This window comes from Mytilus californianus, unplaced genomic scaffold, assembly GCF_021869535.1.
Source record: "Mytilus californianus isolate M0D057914Y unplaced genomic scaffold, xbMytCali1.0.p SCAF_10, whole genome shotgun sequence".
Taxonomy (NCBI): domain Eukaryota; kingdom Metazoa; phylum Mollusca; class Bivalvia; order Mytilida; family Mytilidae; genus Mytilus; species Mytilus californianus.
In genome coordinates, this window is record NW_026262582.1 from 43,027,657 (window position 1) to 43,045,686 (window position 18,030).

The 18,030-nt window shown below is 31.4% G+C and overlaps 2 long non-coding RNA genes across 2 annotated transcripts; one reads left to right on the top strand and one right to left on the bottom strand.

Annotated features, from left to right (window-relative positions):
* Positions 1–1,280: 1,280 nt before the first annotated feature.
* LOC127718179 (uncharacterized) lies at positions 1,281–5,564 on the top strand. Its single transcript, XR_007989622.1, has 2 exons — positions 1,281–1,549; positions 5,022–5,564. It is a non-coding gene; the product is annotated as an uncharacterized LOC127718179 (long non-coding RNA).
* LOC127718177 (uncharacterized) lies at positions 3,979–5,015 on the bottom strand. The gene is made up of 2 exons (XR_007989621.1): positions 4,827–5,015; positions 3,979–4,119 (listed from the first exon to the last, which is right to left on the bottom strand). It is a non-coding gene; the product is annotated as an uncharacterized LOC127718177 (long non-coding RNA).
* Positions 5,565–18,030: the final 12,466 nt, after the last annotated feature.

Here is an 18,030-nt window from a genome sequence, read left to right on the forward strand (position 1 = left end):
TTTAAACGAATCTCAGAAAAAAAGAGAAAATGTGTTTGACTTTTTACAAACTACACTCAAGCAAGAGCGGACACGATTAAACAAGGAGAAAATACAACTAAATGATTCCTATCAGGAAACTGTTGAAAATATATATCTTCAATCGGAAAAGAAAGTTAAAAATGTTTTAGATTCATTATCAATTAAAATAGGTGAATTCCAGAATGATAGTGAAAACGTCCTTAAACTGTTACAGTCGACAATCCTGCAAGACAGAAAACAATTTAACCAGTCCATTCATCTCCAGATGGATAAGGTCGAAAGAGATTCAAATAAGATGATCCAAAACTTTATTTCGGAGCAAAAAGACGGTATGTATTTTTATTTTCATCTAACTGTCAAATAGCATATGTAATAATGTATAAACGCTTTTTAATATGACATTTGAGCTTTTTGTAAAATGGGCATTTAAGCTTTTTGTAAAATGAAGATTTGCGCTTTTTTTAAATGGACATTTGTGCTTTTATAAAAGACATTTGCGCTTTGTCAATATTTAAATAAAACCAATTTAATTTAATATCCTAAACAAAGTGCATTCATATATCTATCTGCAGCTTAAAGTTCCCTTTTTCTTTCTTTAGTTGTTGGGTTACTTTCCAACTGACCAATACCAACTAAATTTATTTTTTGAAAAGTTAATTTCAACAAGTTCATGAGAAATTGGAAAATTGTAGATTCTTCAGTACATTAAAAGTAAAAGTAACTTATCTTATTTGAAAAATGATCAAGTTAATCTAATCTAATTACTCAACTTAGTTTACAGCCCTTGGATGGTGTAAACTTCCCAAAATAACGTGTATGGTGTAATGGTGTATGGCATATGGTGCAATGGTAGAAGGTGTATGGTGCTATGGTGTATGGTGTAAGGGGAATGGTGTAATGGTGTATGAGGAATGGTGTGATTGTGGAACGTGCGATCGGGAATGGTGTGAATGAATGGTGTACGACATTTCATTGGTTGAAACCGAAGTTCATTTTATTTTAATTTTTCGGATTGTAAACATAAACAATAATAATAATCCTATTGTTCTTTTTTCCCAGTAAAGCAAATTACTTTACTCGTTAGACTCTATGTCATATATATTTAATATACACATATTAAAAAATCTTTTTTTTTCATATTCTTATTTACATTAAACAATGGCTTTAAAATTACACACTTGTGATCACATGCAGTTATCATAAAAGAAAGGATTTTATTTAAACTAGAAGGCGGATAGGAAGGTTATCCACGTATCGGAACAGTATTTTTATATCACGGGTTATCAACATCATTTTTAAAGTTGCTTCGTTCCCCACTTTTGACAGTCTCTTTATAAATATCTTATCGTCATTCACCTATGTTTGCCTTGGATTTACGATTCTGTTTTCCAAAAAATGTTCAAAGGAAAATTGTACAGTGTTATTGCACATAAGGTGTTGTATAATTATGAACAATCTCGTCAATTTCGTTAGATTTGTCTGTACGGATTATAAATGATATCTTGAACGTCCGAAAAAATATACTTATGTGAAACCTGAGACTACTATAACACAGAGATTGGTCACTATAGATTTATCGGATTATCTGAGTCTCCGGTAGTTAGCTACGTTATTTTAACGTAGTTTCGTATTCGACCGTAGCAGACGACATATATCACCTATCACTGAGAATACTATAACAGTATCGGATATTATTATTTTTCTTTTAAAAATAATTTAAAACAAAATTGAATTAATCAAAAAAAAAAAAAAAAATATAGTTTTTATCTTTCAAATGCAGTTATCTCTATTCATATTTAAATTTTTTTTTTTAATCATTAATAATTTTTTAATAGTTTGTTATTATACGGTCACTCTTGAAAATGTGAATGTGATTAATCTTATCAATCTTACAGTTACATTGTTTTGCTACACGTCCGTTAATTGTATCTAATATACAAATATTTTACCTGTAAAGACAGGTAGTCTCAAAAGCATGGGAGATGAATTTTGTTTCACAGCTGGGTGCCCAAGGTACACGAGGCTCCGTTTATTGCAGTAAACTTTTATTCTATACTTGTAAGGTATTTCACTGCTGAGTGCCCAATATACATGTTTATTGTTGTAAACCTTGTCAAATATCGTCGGTGCACTTGTGGTAGGATTCAGGAGGGTGTGGATGGGGTTTTATAGAATGGAGAAATAGGGGCAAAAAAGGTATAGAATGGAGAAAAATGGACCGACAAATAAAGAATAGAGAAGAGAAAATAATAAGTTATTAAGATTTAAAGAATAGAGAAAAATGGCATAGAAATTATAGGAAATAAAGAACCCCCATCCAGACCCTCATTCAGATTATCCAACGTAAATTTTTTTTTTTCAAAGTTTCAACCCCCCCCAAACCCACTTTTTTTTAATTTTCGTCTGATAATTAGGTCAAGTTTTTGCAAACAATGTAATAAGCGGCGATCACAGAAGAGAGAAAAAATTTCATTAAAGGTAAATGAGTAATTTCCTTACGTAACAGATCAGCAAAGAGGTTATAACTGCAATGGATACAAAAAGCAAACATAAGCCCTACAAATTATATATATGTTCCCAAAATATCGCTGGCATTTTCATTTTTCAATTCACAATGTCCAGTAACATTGATTTTTTATCTTGGGATGATAGTGATCTCAATCTTGATCTTTTACGTGGTGAATATACTGCATCAGATTTTGAATCTGAGGATGACTATACGTCCCTGCTGCAAAGACTGCAAAAACTACAAAAACTCCAAAAGAAGCATCAACCGCAAGTACATTTAAATCAGAACGAAGAAGCTTCAAAATTATGTGACTGAATAATCAAATTATCTCTATGTTAACATAAATAGAACCACATTAGGGTAATTTACGATGACATTTTTTCAACACCAGAAATATGTGCCCTCTTTCAAAATCCCAGACAAGAAATTTTGTGCTTCAATACAGAGCCGTTTTTGAAAATTTGAATATTGTCTATTGTTAAAGTGTCGTATGTTTTAGTTATATATCGCTATGCTTTTTGTAACCCTAATAATTGAGCAACTAAGATGAAAAGAGTTGTGATTTGCTTTAGTTTTTTTAGCCACAGCAATATAAATGTGCTTGTTCAATGTTTGGTGACATACCATGTTAATTGTTGTCTGCATGATGCTTTGTAAAAAGGTTTCCTATAACATTTTTTTGTTGGGTAACTGCTGACAGTTTACCATGTGAAAATTCTGAGAAGCCAAAAATAATGCGAAATGTATAAATAAGTAGCAATGTCAGATCTAAACAAGAATGTTAAATATGATAGCATATATTGATATCACCTTTCTGTAAATTCAACTTCGATTCACAACTGCTTGTCAGTGGCAAATATTTCATGTACAGTCAGCCTGATTAAACCGAAATGAACTATTTTCAAATTATGTTTAAAGTTTGTTTTTATGTTATGTCGTTACACCAATGTCCCATGCTAGTGGTGGTGATGAGCGCCTAAAAATATTTAACATTGTCATTCTTTATGTGCCCGTCTCAAGTCAGGAGCCTGTAATTCAGTGGTTGCTGTTGGTTCATGTCGGTCATATTTGAATTTTCGTAAATTGCTTTGTTATTGTAGACACTTCGTTTTCTCTAGTGAATTGTTATATATTTTCCATGTCGGGGACTTTTGAAGCTGACTGCACGTTATAGGTTTTCTCATTGTTGAAGGTAATTACGGTGCATTCCAATAACTTACATCCACTTCATTTGGACTAAAGGAGTTGTCTGATGATCATTAGCAAAAATATATAAAAATCTCCTTAAAGTTTGCTTCAAGTGGCTATTCCTTTAATATATAAAGATGTGCGGTTACTTGTTTTTTTTTCTTTCATTGAACTGTTATCCAAACTGAGCATGTTACACAATGTAGTGAATTTCTGCATTCCTGTCTTAGTTTTAATGTATATAATAATAAAAATGTATATTCAAAGACTTAAATATTTATTTCTCTATGTAAGACAAGCATGACAAATTCAATGAAATTAAAAAAAATACTAAAAAAAGTCATTTTCTCCTGTAGTACTTCTCCCTTCTTCTAATGCGTGATTTCTTTCTGGGGGTATTCCTACAATAAAGAATATATTATAAATAAAAAGAAATAATGTTTGTCAAGTTTATAGCATAGGCAATTCATTAATTTTTAAGACAGTAATCTGAGACTTGAGACTCAGCAGTAATTGACCAGTCATGTCAATATGGATCAAAATAGTTAAACTGATAAAGGTGCATGTACTTTTTACATCATGTTTGGGTCAATTGTTTAAAAAAAAATACGTCTATTTAAGAACTCATGATGTACTGGTATTTCACATGGTGACACATTTTCATTGCATAATATTATTATACTAGCATGTATAGACTGCATATATATTATCAAGGGAACCAAATATAAATCTAAATTTCTTTCACTAACAATACAAATTCACCTATCATACCTCATGTTGTGTGTGTGCAACTTGTCTCGTGTGTTTCTCAGTTCTGCAGCGGGAACTTACTGATACAGAAAAATTGGAATTTCATATAATTACAAATTTTACATCATTACATCGGTTAATTACTAAGGCTTGCACATACATTATCCGGAAAACAGATTGTTCATCTGAATGTAAGTTATGGGTGAGTTGCTCATTGACCCTGTCCCACGGACTGGTAATAACTCGAGGTTACTTTCCGGTTTGGTCGGTAAATTCAAGTCTATAACTGCACTTATTTTATTTAAAGTGCTTATAAACCAACATTTATGAACATGTCAAATCTTATATTTACACTTACCGGAACATAACACTCTTTATAAATCCACATTTGTTAATTATTATTTTCTCTTTCGCTGTCAAAAATGGCGGTCGAATCCTTCTTGTCAATCATTGCGAGTCACGTGCCGAGTCACGTGATCGAAGACTTACAATTAATTACTATTTGACTGGTCAGTACGGGAAGTGACCTATCTCTGTGTTATAGTAGTCTCAGGTGAAACGGAATGAAATATTTGCCACTTGATATTTAGCCACCAACAAAATCAACCAACCGACATAATATACTAACAGTATACTTTTCCTAGAAGAGAACTTCTCATACTTTTCATTATAAAGTACAAATGAAATCTGTCATGTCAGTCACACTGTTGGATGATGAGGTGGAATAGTTTTATTATACAAACCATCCTGAACTACTGAGTTTAAATCATCACACCTCAGCAAGCACGACTAATTTATGCGCAGACCAACCCATCACACAATAGCCCAAAAGGAATCTGTGATGTACCCGTCCATATTCAGAAGTCATGGAAGTGGGAAATACAGATACTGATACTGACTTTAGTGACAGTTTTATATAACAAATACAGAGATGAAATGCTGGCACTCTAAATTAAAGCGGACAAGATTTTGTTATCATTGTATTGCAATGTTGCTGTCATTTGTATTATACAATCCATCCTGACATCAAAATATTGCTGATTTACTATGCGGCTGCCGCTATATAGATTTACATAATAAAGTGCAAATATGGTCAGTTTTGTTTGATACTTTAAAATAGTTTTGTTATACGAGTCAGCCTGAGGTATCAAAACTACTGAAATTTTCTTGCGAGAGAATATTTTTAATAAAAAGAGGACATGCTGGCTATCTAGATTGATGGGGACAAATTTTTGTTGTCATTGTATTGCAATGTTGCTGTCATTTGTATTATACAATCCATCCTCACATCAAAATATTGCTGATTTGCTTTGCGGCTATATGCTGATTTACTATGCGGCTATATAGATTTACATACATGACATAATAAAGTGCTAATATGATCAGTTTTGGCTGATGCTTTAAAATAATTTTGTTATACAAGTCAGCCTGAGGTATCAAAACTACTAAAATTTTCATGCGAGACAATATTTTGAATAAAAAGAGGACATGCTGGCTATCTACATGTAGATTGATGGGGACAAATTTTTGTTGTCATTGTGTTGCAATGTTGCTGTCATTTAATTTGTATAATGCAATCCATTCTGACATCAAAATGTTGTTGTTTACTATGCGGCTATATAGATTTACATAATAAAGTGCAAATATGGTCAGTTTTGGTTGATTCGTTTAAATAATTTTGTTATACGAGTCAGCCTGAGGTATCAAAACTACTGAAATTTTGTTGCGAGACAATATTTTGAATAAAAAGAGGACATGCTGGCTATCTAGATTGATGGGAACAAATTGTTGTTGTCATTGTATTGCAATGTTGCTGTCATTTGTATTATACAATCCATCCTGACATCAAAATATTGCTGATTTACTATGTGGCTATATAGATATACATAATAATGTGCAAATATGGTCAGTTTTTGTTGATGTATTTAAATAATTTTGTTATACTAGTCAGCCTTAGGTATTAAAATTACTGAAATTTTGTTACGAGACAATATTTTGAATAAAAAGAGGACATGCTGGCAATCTAAATTGATGGGGATAATTTTTGTTGTCATTGTGTTGCAATGTTGCTGTCATTTGTATTATACAATTCATTCTGACAATAAAATATAGCTGCTTTACTATGTGGCTATATAGATATACATAATATCAAAAGTACAAATATGGTCAGTTTTGGTTGATGCTGTAAAATAATTTTGTTATACAAGTCAGCCTGAGGTATTAAAATTACTGAAATTTTCTTAAGAGACAATATTTTGAATAAAAAGAGGACATGCTGGCAATCTAAATTGATGGGGATAATTTTTGATGTCATTGTGTTGCAAGTATGCTGTCATTTGTATTATACAATCCATTCTGACAATAAAATATAGCTGCTTTACTATGTGGCTATATAGATATACATAATATTAAAAGTGCAAATATGGTCAGTTTTGGTTGATGCTGTAAAATAATTTTGTTATACAAGTCAGCCTGAGGTATCAAAACTACTGAAATTTTCTTACGAGACAATATTTTGAATAAAAAGAGGACATGCTGGCTATCTAGATTGATGGGGACAAATTTTTGTTGCCATTGTATTGCAATGTTGCTGTCATTTGTATTATACAATCCATCCTGACATCAAAATATTGCTGATTTACTATGCGGCTATATAGATTTACATAATAAAGTGCAAATATGGTCAGTTTTGGTTGATACTTTAAAATAGTTTTGTTATACTAGTCAGCCTAAGGTATCAAAACTACTGAAATTTTTTTGCGACACAATATTTTGAATAAAAAGAGGACATGCTGGCAATCTAGATTGATGGGGACAAATTTTTGTTGTCATTGTGTTGCAATGTTGCTGTCATTTGTATTATGCAATCCATTCTGACAACAAAATATTGCTGATTTACTATGCGGCTATATAGATTTACATAATAAAATGCAAATATGGTCAGTTTTGGTTGATTTGTTTTAATAATTTTGTTATAAGAGTCAGCCTGAGGTATCAAAACTACTGAAATTTTGTTGCGTCACAATATTTTGAATGAAAAGAGGACATGCTGGCTATCTAGATTGATGGGAATAAATTTTTGTTGTCATTGTATTGCAATGTTGCTGTCATTTGTATTATACAATCCATCCTGACATCAAAATATTGCTGATTTACTATGCGGCTATTTAGATTTACTATGCGGCTATATAGATTTACATACATGACATAATAAAGTGCTAATATGATCAGTTTTGGCTGATGCTGTAAAATAATTTTGTTATACAAGTCAGCCTGAGGTATCAAAACTACTGAAATTTTCTTACGAGACAATATTTTGAATAAAAAGAGGACATGCTGGCTATCTAGATTGATGGGGACAAATTTTTGTTGCCATTGTATTGCAATGTTGCTGTCATTTGTATTATACAATCCATCCTGATATCAAAATATTGCTGATTTACTATGCGGCTATATAGATTTACATAATAAAGTGCAAATATGGTCAGTTTTGGTTGATACTTTAAAATAGTTTTGTTATATGAGTCAGCCTGAGGTATCAAAACTACTGAAATTTTTTTGCGACACAATATTTTGAATAAAAAGAGGACATGCTGGCAATCTAGATTGATGGGGACAAATTTTTGTTGTCATTGTGTTGCAATGTTGCTGTCATTTGTATTATGCAATCCATTCTGACAACAAAATATTGCTGATTTACTATGCGGCTATATAGATTTACATAATAAAATGCAAATATGGTCAGTTTTGGTTGATTTGTTTTAATAATTTTGTTATACGAGTCAGCCTGAGGTATCAAAACTACTGAAATTTTGTTGCGTCACAATATTTTGAATGAAAAGAGGACATGCTGGCTATCTAGATTGATGGGAATAAATTTTTGTTGTCATTGTATTGCAATGTTGCTGTCATTTGTATTATACAATCCATCCTGACATCAAAATATTGCTGATTTACTATGTGGCTATATAGATATACATAATAATGTGCAAATATGGTCAGTTTTTGTTGATGCGTTTCAATAATTTTGTTATACTAGTCAGCCTTAGGTATCAAAATTACTGAAATTTTGTTGCGAGACAATATTTTGAATAAAAAGAGGACATGCTGGCAATCTAAATTGATGGGGATAATTTTTGATGTCATTGTGTTGCAAGTATGCTGTCATTTGTATTATACAATCCATTCTGACAATAAAATATAGCTGCTTTACTATGTGGCTATATAGATATACATAATATTAAAAGTGCAAATATGGTCAGTTTTGGTTGATGCTGTAAAATAATTTTGTTATACAAGTCAGCCTGAGGTATCAAAACTACTGAAATTTTCTTACGAGACAATATTTTGAATAAAAAGAGGACATGCTGGCTATCTAGATTGATGGGGACAAATTTTTGTTGCCATTGTATTGCAATGTTGCTGTCATTTGTATTATACAATCCATCCTGACATCAAAATATTGCTGATTTACTATGCGGCTATATAGATTTACATAATAAAGTGCAAATATGGTCAGTTTTGGTTGATACTTTAAAATAGTTTTGTTATATGAGTCAGCCTGAGGTATCAAAACTACTGAAATTTTTTTGCGACACAATATTTTGAATAAAAAGAGGACATGCTGGCAATCTAGATTGATGGGGACAAATTTTTGTTGTCATTGTGTTGCAATGTTGCTGTCATTTGTATTATGCAATCCATTCTGACAACAAAATATTGCTGATTTACTATGCGGCTATATAGATTTACATAATAAAATGCAAATATGGTCAGTTTTGGTTGATTTGTTTAAATAATTTTGTTATACGAGTCAGCCTGAGGTATCAAAACTACTGAAATTTTGTTGCGTCACAATATTTTGAATGAAAAGAGGACATGCTGGCTATCTAGATTGATGGGAATAAATTTTTGTTGTCATTGTATTGCAATGTTGCTGTCATTTGTATTATACAATCCATCCTGACATCAAAATATTGCTGATTTACTATGTGGCTATATAGATATACATAATAATGTGCAAATATGGTCAGTTTTTGTTGATGCGTTTAAATAATTTTGTTATACTAGTCAGCCTTAGGTATCAAAATTACTGAAATTTTGTTGCGAAACAATATTTTGAATAAAAAGAGGACATGCTGGCAATCTTAATTGATGGGGATAATTTTTGTTGTCATTGTGTTGCAATGTTGCTGTCATTTGTATAATGCAACCCATTCTGACAATAAAATATAGCTGCTTTACTATGTGGCTATATAGATATACATAATATTAAAAGTGCAAATATGGTCAGTTTTGGTTGATGCTTTAAAATAATTTTGTTATACAAGTCAGCCTGAAGTATTAAAACTACTGAAATTTTCTTACCAGACAATATTTTGAATAAAAAGAGGACATGCTGGCTATCTAGATTGATGGGGACAAATTTTTGTTGCCATTGTATTGCAATGTTGCTGTCATTTGTATTATACAATCCATCCTGACATCAAAATATTGCTGATTTACTATGTGGCTATATAGATATACATAATAATGTGCAAATATGGTCAGTTTTTGTTGATGCGTTTCAATAATTTTGTTATACTAGTCAGCCTTAGGTATCAAAATTACTGAAATTTTGTTGCGAGACAATATTTTGAATAAAAAGAGGACATGCTGGCAATCTAAATTGATGGGGATAATTTTTGATGTCATTGTGTTGCAAGTATGCTGTCATTTGTATTATACAATCCATTCTGACAATAAAATATAGCTGCTTTACTATGTGGCTATATAGATATACATAATATTAAAAGTGCAAATATGGTCAGTTTTGGTTGATGCTGTAAAATAATTTTGTTATACAAGTCAGCCTGAGGTATCAAAACTACTGAAATTTTCTTACGAGACAATATTTTGAATAAAAAGAGGACATGCTGGCTATCTAGATTGATGGGGACAAATTTTTGTTGCCATTGTATTGCAATGTTGCTGTCATTTGTATTATACAATCCATCCTGACATCAAAATATTGCTGATTTCCTATGCGGCTATATAGATTTACATAATAAAGTGCAAATATGGTCAGTTTTGGTTGATACTTTAAAATAGTTTTGTTATATGAGTCAGCCTGAGGTATCAAAACTACTGAAATTTTTTTGCGACACAATATTTTGAATAAAAAGAGGACATGCTGGCAATCTAGATTGATGGGGACAAATTTTTGTTGTCATTGTGTTGCAATGTTGCTGTCATTTGTATTATGCAATCCATTCTGACAACAAAATATTGCTGATTTACTATGCGGCTATATAGATTTACATAATAAAATGCAAATATGGTCAGTTTTGGTTGATTTGTTTAAATAATTTTGTTATACGAGTCAGCCTGAGGTATCAAAACTACTGAAATTTTGTTGCGTCACAATATTTTGAATGAAAAGAGGACATGCTGGCTATCTAGATTGATGGGAATAAATTTTTGTTGTCATTGTATTGCAATGTTGCTGTCATTTGTATTATACAATCCATCCTGACATCAAAATATTGCTGATTTACTATGTGGCTATATAGATATACATAATCATGTGCAAATATGGTCAGTTTTTGGTGATGCGTTTAAATAATTTTGTTATACTAGTCAGCCTTAGGTATCAAAATTACTGAAATTTTGTTGCGAGACAATATTTTGAATAAAAAGAGGACATGCTGGCAATCTTAATTGATGGGGATAATTTTTGTTGTCATTGTGTTGCAATGTTGCTGTCATTTGTATAATGCAACCCATTCTGACAATAAAATATAGCTGCTTTACTATGTGGTTATATAGATATACATAATATTAAAAGTGCAAATATGGTCAGTTTTGGTTGATGCTTTAAAATAATTTTGTTATACAAGTCAGCCTGAAGTATTAAAACTACTGAAATTTTCTTACCAGACAATATTTTGAATAAAAAGAGGACATGCTGGCTATCTAGATTGATGGGGACAAATTTTTGTTGCCATTGTATTGCAATGTTGCTGTCATTTGTATTATACAATCCATCCTGACATCAAAATATTGCTAATTTACTATGCGGCTATATAGATATACATAATAAAGTGCAAATATGGTCAGTTTTTGTTGATGCGTTAAAATAATTTTGTTATACTAGTCAGCCTTAGGTATCAAAATTACTGAAAAATTGTTGCGAGACCATATTTTAATTAAAAAGAGGACATGCTGGCTATCTAAATTGATGGGTATATTTTTTGTCGTCATTGTGTTGCAATGTTGCTGTCATTTGTATTATACAATCCATTCTGACATCAAAATATTGCTGATTTACTATGCGGCTATATAGATTTACATGATAAAGTGCAAATATGGTCAGTTTTGGTTGATGCTTTAAAATAATTTTGTTATAAGCGTCAGCCTGAGGTATCAAAACTACTGAAATTTTCTTGCGAGACAATATTTTGAATAAAAGAGGTCATGCTGGCTATCTAGATTGATCAGGACAAATTTTTGTTGTCATTGTATTGCACTGTTGCTGTCATTTGTGTTATACAATCCATCCTGACAACAAGATATTGCTGATTTACTATGTGGCTTTATAGATATACATAATAAAGTGCAAATATGGTCAGTTTTTGTTGATGCGTTAAAATAATTTTGTTATACGAGTCAACCTGAGGTATCAAAACTACTGAAATTTTGTAGCGAGACAATATTTTTAATAAAAGGAGGGCAAAAATATTTCCAAATTTTTTAACCCTATATAAATTAACAGATTGACACACTCCCCATTTCCATTCTCAATTTTATAATTATAAGTGCAAATATGGTCAGTTTTGGTTGATGCTTAAAATAATTTTGTTGTACATGTTGTACATGTACCAGTCATCCTGAAGTATTCATTTTTGGCATTGTTTGTCGATTTTATCTGAAAACCAAGTTTATAAGATTTACCATACATGTTAAAACCGATAATAATAGCATTGTAACCAATATCGTTTTTAACTTATAGATAGGCAGATCGCGGATAAATTTGCATTACAAGCAAATTTAAGTTTTATGCGTACTTTATTTACAAATACATGTATATATATTTAATATGTATTGATTATATAACCATCATAGGCATGGCCACGGAGATTTTAATTTTATACATTAATTTACAATATTGTGATCAAAATTCGTTTTTTAAATCAAATAAATAATTTTGTAGTCGCACGCTTTCTTTGAAATTTAATTGCATTATGGGTAATTTCGGATCGTGTAGATAGAATGGGGAATGGTGTATGGTGTAATGTGTAAGGTGTATGGTGCAAAGGTGTAACGTGTATGGTGTAATGGCACAAGGTGTATGGTTTAATGGTGTATGGTGAATGGTGTCATGGTGTATGGTGTGAGTGGGAAGTTTACACCATCCAAGGACTGTATCTTGTGAAATTTAAAGAATCTGCATATACCCATCGTACGTTTAAAATCCTTTCAAATAGAAAAGAATAATTTTGAGTATTAACAAAGATATACAATTACTTCTTTTTAAAAAAGATAAACGATTATGAAATTTTACATGCGATACCCAGAAAGTCCAAATAACTGAATCTTTCGAATTTTGTGCATGGTCTGTATGGGATAACTCTCAAAGATAGTGTGAACATTTTCCCTTGACTCAATAGGTAACAAGCGCAAGTGTACGGCTAATTTAGTTTATGTGTATCAAAGCGTAAAGCGTAAATGTCCAAAAGCGCCCTTATGAACAGACACTAACATTCCCCTCGCAGAAAAAGACGAAACAAAATGGGAGGGGCACTTTTTTACCATCCAAACTAATTTTTATCATAATTTTTAAGTTGTCTCCTTTAATCAATTCAACATCCGTCAAAACAGGAATGCTGTTAGTTTCAGATCAGTTTGAGAATTTTCTACAAAGATAAGAGCCCTCAAAGTTTGACCCTTATAATCATGTTAATCAAAATTGAAGTGTTCTTTTCTTTGAGTAGTATAGTTACTTGACAATTATTATTACCCGAAAAGATATGCCAAAAGTGACCGTATTTATATAATCTTATTAAAAATTAAGGTGGTAATTCCGGTCAATGTGGTCTATTTAGTACACATTACCTGAATATTTTGATTCGAGGACGCCAATTTGAGACAGTACTGCATACATGTTTATTTTCCTTTGTTATGTTCAAATAAATAAATTTGTACGACTTTGCCCCCAGCAGAGCTATAGAAAAACAGTACATTAACGGGTGTTACACGGACACTTTTTAGATGATACACGGACACTTTTTAGTTGTTACACGGACACTTTTTATGAATAGAATCACTCGTGCATGATCAGTGAGTTCATGGGCACTTTAAGTTTCAATTAGATTTGAACTTTTTGTTTCACCGCCATATTTCTTGTCTTTTTCATTAAAATATTTACGTTGGCATCAATAACTATATTTTTTTCGAATAATTCCAGTATATTACTATTCATATCAATACACTATGGGATTGACCATTTAACTTCAAAAGGGGAGTTATGTTTTTTCCTATAAAAATATTCTGATCCCCAATTTTATGAGAAAAAAATATATTGTGGTCAATCAGATGACAAAATAATGTTCTGATTCCTGATTTTCCGAATACCGTATATAAAAGTGCTAATTTCGAAAAAAAATATTTGGGTGATAGCGTTGATAAACTAAATCATTTTCTTACTCAGAAAAAAAACATACCACCCTTTTGAAGCTAAATGGTCGGTCCGTAAATATATTTATTTTTCAATATATGGACATGAATATTATTCTGGACAATGTTGAAAGTAAGGAAATGCTGGTACCGACGTTTATATTTCAATAAAAAAGACAGGAAATATATATAAAAAAAATCAAATCTAATCAAAAGATAAAATCCCTTTCAACTCACCAATGCACGATTGATCCAATAAATAAAAACTGTCCGTGTAATACATGTTCAAATAGGCAGCAAATCTTGAAGAAAATCATTCAACTTATGTCACCAATTTTGGACGGTAAGCTGCGATTGGATCATATTGTGACACGTGTTTGATCCTGACCAACACTATTAGAGACATATATAAAAACCTATAAGCATAATTTAAAAAAAAAAATCCAAAATATATGCCTATATATGGGTGATTTTAACAAGACAAAATCGATTTTTTCGTACCATTTCATTCACTAATGAAATAGGAAATTCATTCTTTTTATATTGTTATTGAATTAATATATTTGGGAGCAAACTTGCGATTTTAATTATTTTTTAAGGCGGAATGGGGGAACGGAATGACACATCCTGCATGTTTTCAACAAAAAAGAATCAAGCCTGTTTATTTTAAATTTATTTTAACCCCCAGCCCCCTTTCCGTTTTCCCCCAAATAAAAATCAAATGTTAGCTTGCTTACCTCTGAAATCTTTTTCATACATCACTTACTTGCGAAGATGCATTTTTAAAAGTCTCAAATGTGTACGACATTCATCTTTTACTTGACATGGTTCTTTTTTTATGAAATTATTAGATTCTTGAATTTCTTTAGAAAAAACTATAGGCTGAAGGGAAGTGAAAAAAAAAGTTTGTTTAAACTGTCTCACTGTAACTTACATTAACTGGTATATGGCCATTTAAGTTTCGAATCTGTTAAATTTTGATACCTCTTCTACATGAAATATGTACTACTTCTTTCTTGAAACGTCGTACAAGTCAGATACAAAACAAAGGTAACAAAAAACAGGCCGGAAACAAACTGCCGAATAGTTTTCTGCACTCGTAGTCAGGTCAAGGTCCTCGGCTATCGCCTCGGACCTTCACCTGACTACTCGTGCAGAAAAACTATCCGGCAACGGTTGTTACCGGCCTGTTTCTTTGTTACCTTTGTATTGTATCTAATACTTAAATCTTTAAAAATAATCAACATTAAGCGTTTGAACATTTAACCTTTGTGGGTCCCTCAATATTACTCGTGTTGGTTGTAAAAACTATCCAATCGGTGACCATTAAACAACTCGCGGGAATCTGAAAAGAATGAACTAGTAAATTTACGTCAACTAAGCTGTTTCGGTTTTAATTTTACCATATACGACAAATTGCATTATGCATTAAGTTCTTGTGGACCAATTTTTCGGTCAATTACGGTCATTGTTATTAAAAGAAAATAAAAAAATACCAACCGTAAAAATGCAAGTTTATTAAAAAGATCAGATAAAACATAATAAAACGACAAAAAAAGATATAGGTAGACAAACAATGTTCTCACAACTCTACGCAGAAACTAGGTTAAATAAACTCATCATAGATACCAGAATTCAAATTGTGTATACTAGACGCGCGTTTCGTCTACAAGAGACTAATCAGTGACGCTCGAATCAAAAAACATAAAAGGTCAAATAAAGAACTAAGTTGAAGAGCATTGCAGACTCAAATTTTCGAAAGTTTTTGCCAAACATGACTCAGGTTAAATAAAGAATTCTTTGACGATAAGCCGATTTCATTGAAAATCCATAAACGAGGAGAGCATGATGGAATTGTGGCTACAACATTTTGTTCATAAATTGTGACACAAATGTTTCGTAATTTTCAAACATGTCATGCTGACCTTCGGAAAATTTTCGAATAGATGACTTCAACTGAATCATTAGGAAACTTAAAAAAATAATTTAATTTAAACAATTTTAAAGATTGACTAAAAGACTTTGAATCTGTGATTTTATTTTGTTTCAAAAAACTTAAATCTGCTTTTGTAAAAATTCAACAAAAACACACGGTATGATATATACTGCACTTATACACTTCAATGATGTTGCATGTAAGCTGCCATCACACATAAAATAAGATTGACACATTATTCCAATCTAAATACTATTTCAATTAAACGTCCTCGACTAGCATACCATTTTTTTCAAACAAACAAAATGACCATGGATGTGCTTGTGTGTACGTATAAAGTATTTCACATAATGATTAGTGGTTTAAAGTAAACATAATTTGGAACTAATGTCATTTTTAGTTTTTACGTAATGAAAAAAAAAAATATTAGTCATACTATTCAAATTTTTGTAAACCATCTGATTTCACAGATAGAATCAAAGTAAATCACTTGTGATTATGTATGCTTGTGATAAAATGAAAATAAGGAGAAAAAATTATAAGATTGCTAATGAGACAAATATCCGTCTTATGACGTGGAGATAAGCACCTAACCGTCACGGGAGAGGCCTTCATAATAAGCAAAACACATACCGTTTAGTTCGTTATAGAAGGCTATAACATGACAAAACACATACCGTATAGTTCGCTATAGAAAGCTATAATATGACAAAACACATACCGTATAGTTCGCTATAGAAGGCTATAACATGACAAAACACATACCGTATAGTTCGCTATAGAAGGCTATAACATGACAAAACACATACCTTATAGTTCGCTATAGACAATGATAGAAGGCTACATATAACATGACAAAACACGTACCGTATAGTTCGCTATAGAAGGCTGTATATGACAAAACACATACCGTATAGTTCGCTATAGAAGGCTATAATATGACAAATTCAAATACCTACATTTTGACAAAATTATAACCAAACACAAATATGACAGAGAGCAACCAACATGACCAATGACAACTACTGAAAGGCAGGCTACTTTCGGCAGGAACATACAAAATGTGTAACGCCAATCAAGTCAGCATTTTTAGATATTCCGACTTTCCTCGGGGATATTCATTCAACCTTATCCTTTTTACACTGAGATTAATATCTATCAAACATCTGTCAAAACTGATTATAAATACTTATTAACTATTTAGTATGATACCGTGACTAAAGAATTATTCCTTTCTATTGCAGTCGGTGTATGTGCATGTCATTCTGGTGGACAAAAGTTTCAATCAGGAACAGTTGTTAAATTTCAAACCATCCAAGCTTCCACAGGAATCCGTGGTCTGAAGTTATTCCAATCTACCGGAAAATTTACATGCGAAGTTTCTGGATTTTATATAATATCTGTAGTTATCAGTTCAAACACAGATGAAGCACACTATGAAGTTTTACGGAACAATAATCGCATATCAGAAATATATCCACCCAAAAGTGTCCAGGGTTGGTACACAACCTCTTCAAGTGTGGTGTCAACGAACTTAAACGTACATGATACTGTTTCTGTAAAAACATTAAAGTCGATGACAATTAGATCAGTATCGGGCAGATCGTGCATTTCTATCATTAAAACTTGAAATTACATAATATATAATTGAATCAGAGGTTAATTGTATTTGTAATTAGCAATGGGAGTAAAAATTATTTGTTTCTGCAACGTGAGAACAAAAGAGGAAATGAAAATCAATGCATACATACATTGTTTTTTTTTCAAAATTAGCGATGATAATTCAAAGTCAAAATGTTTTCCCCAAACAATCCTTATTATGTATTATAGATCTGTATTACTATTTAGCCATGATTGTGGGTTAATAACAATTATAAAGATAAATTCTTTTTTCCCAATAATTATTTGGATGCATATTAACTTATTATTACATTTTATAGTGTAAACCGGAAAACTGATTTACTTGAGCCAA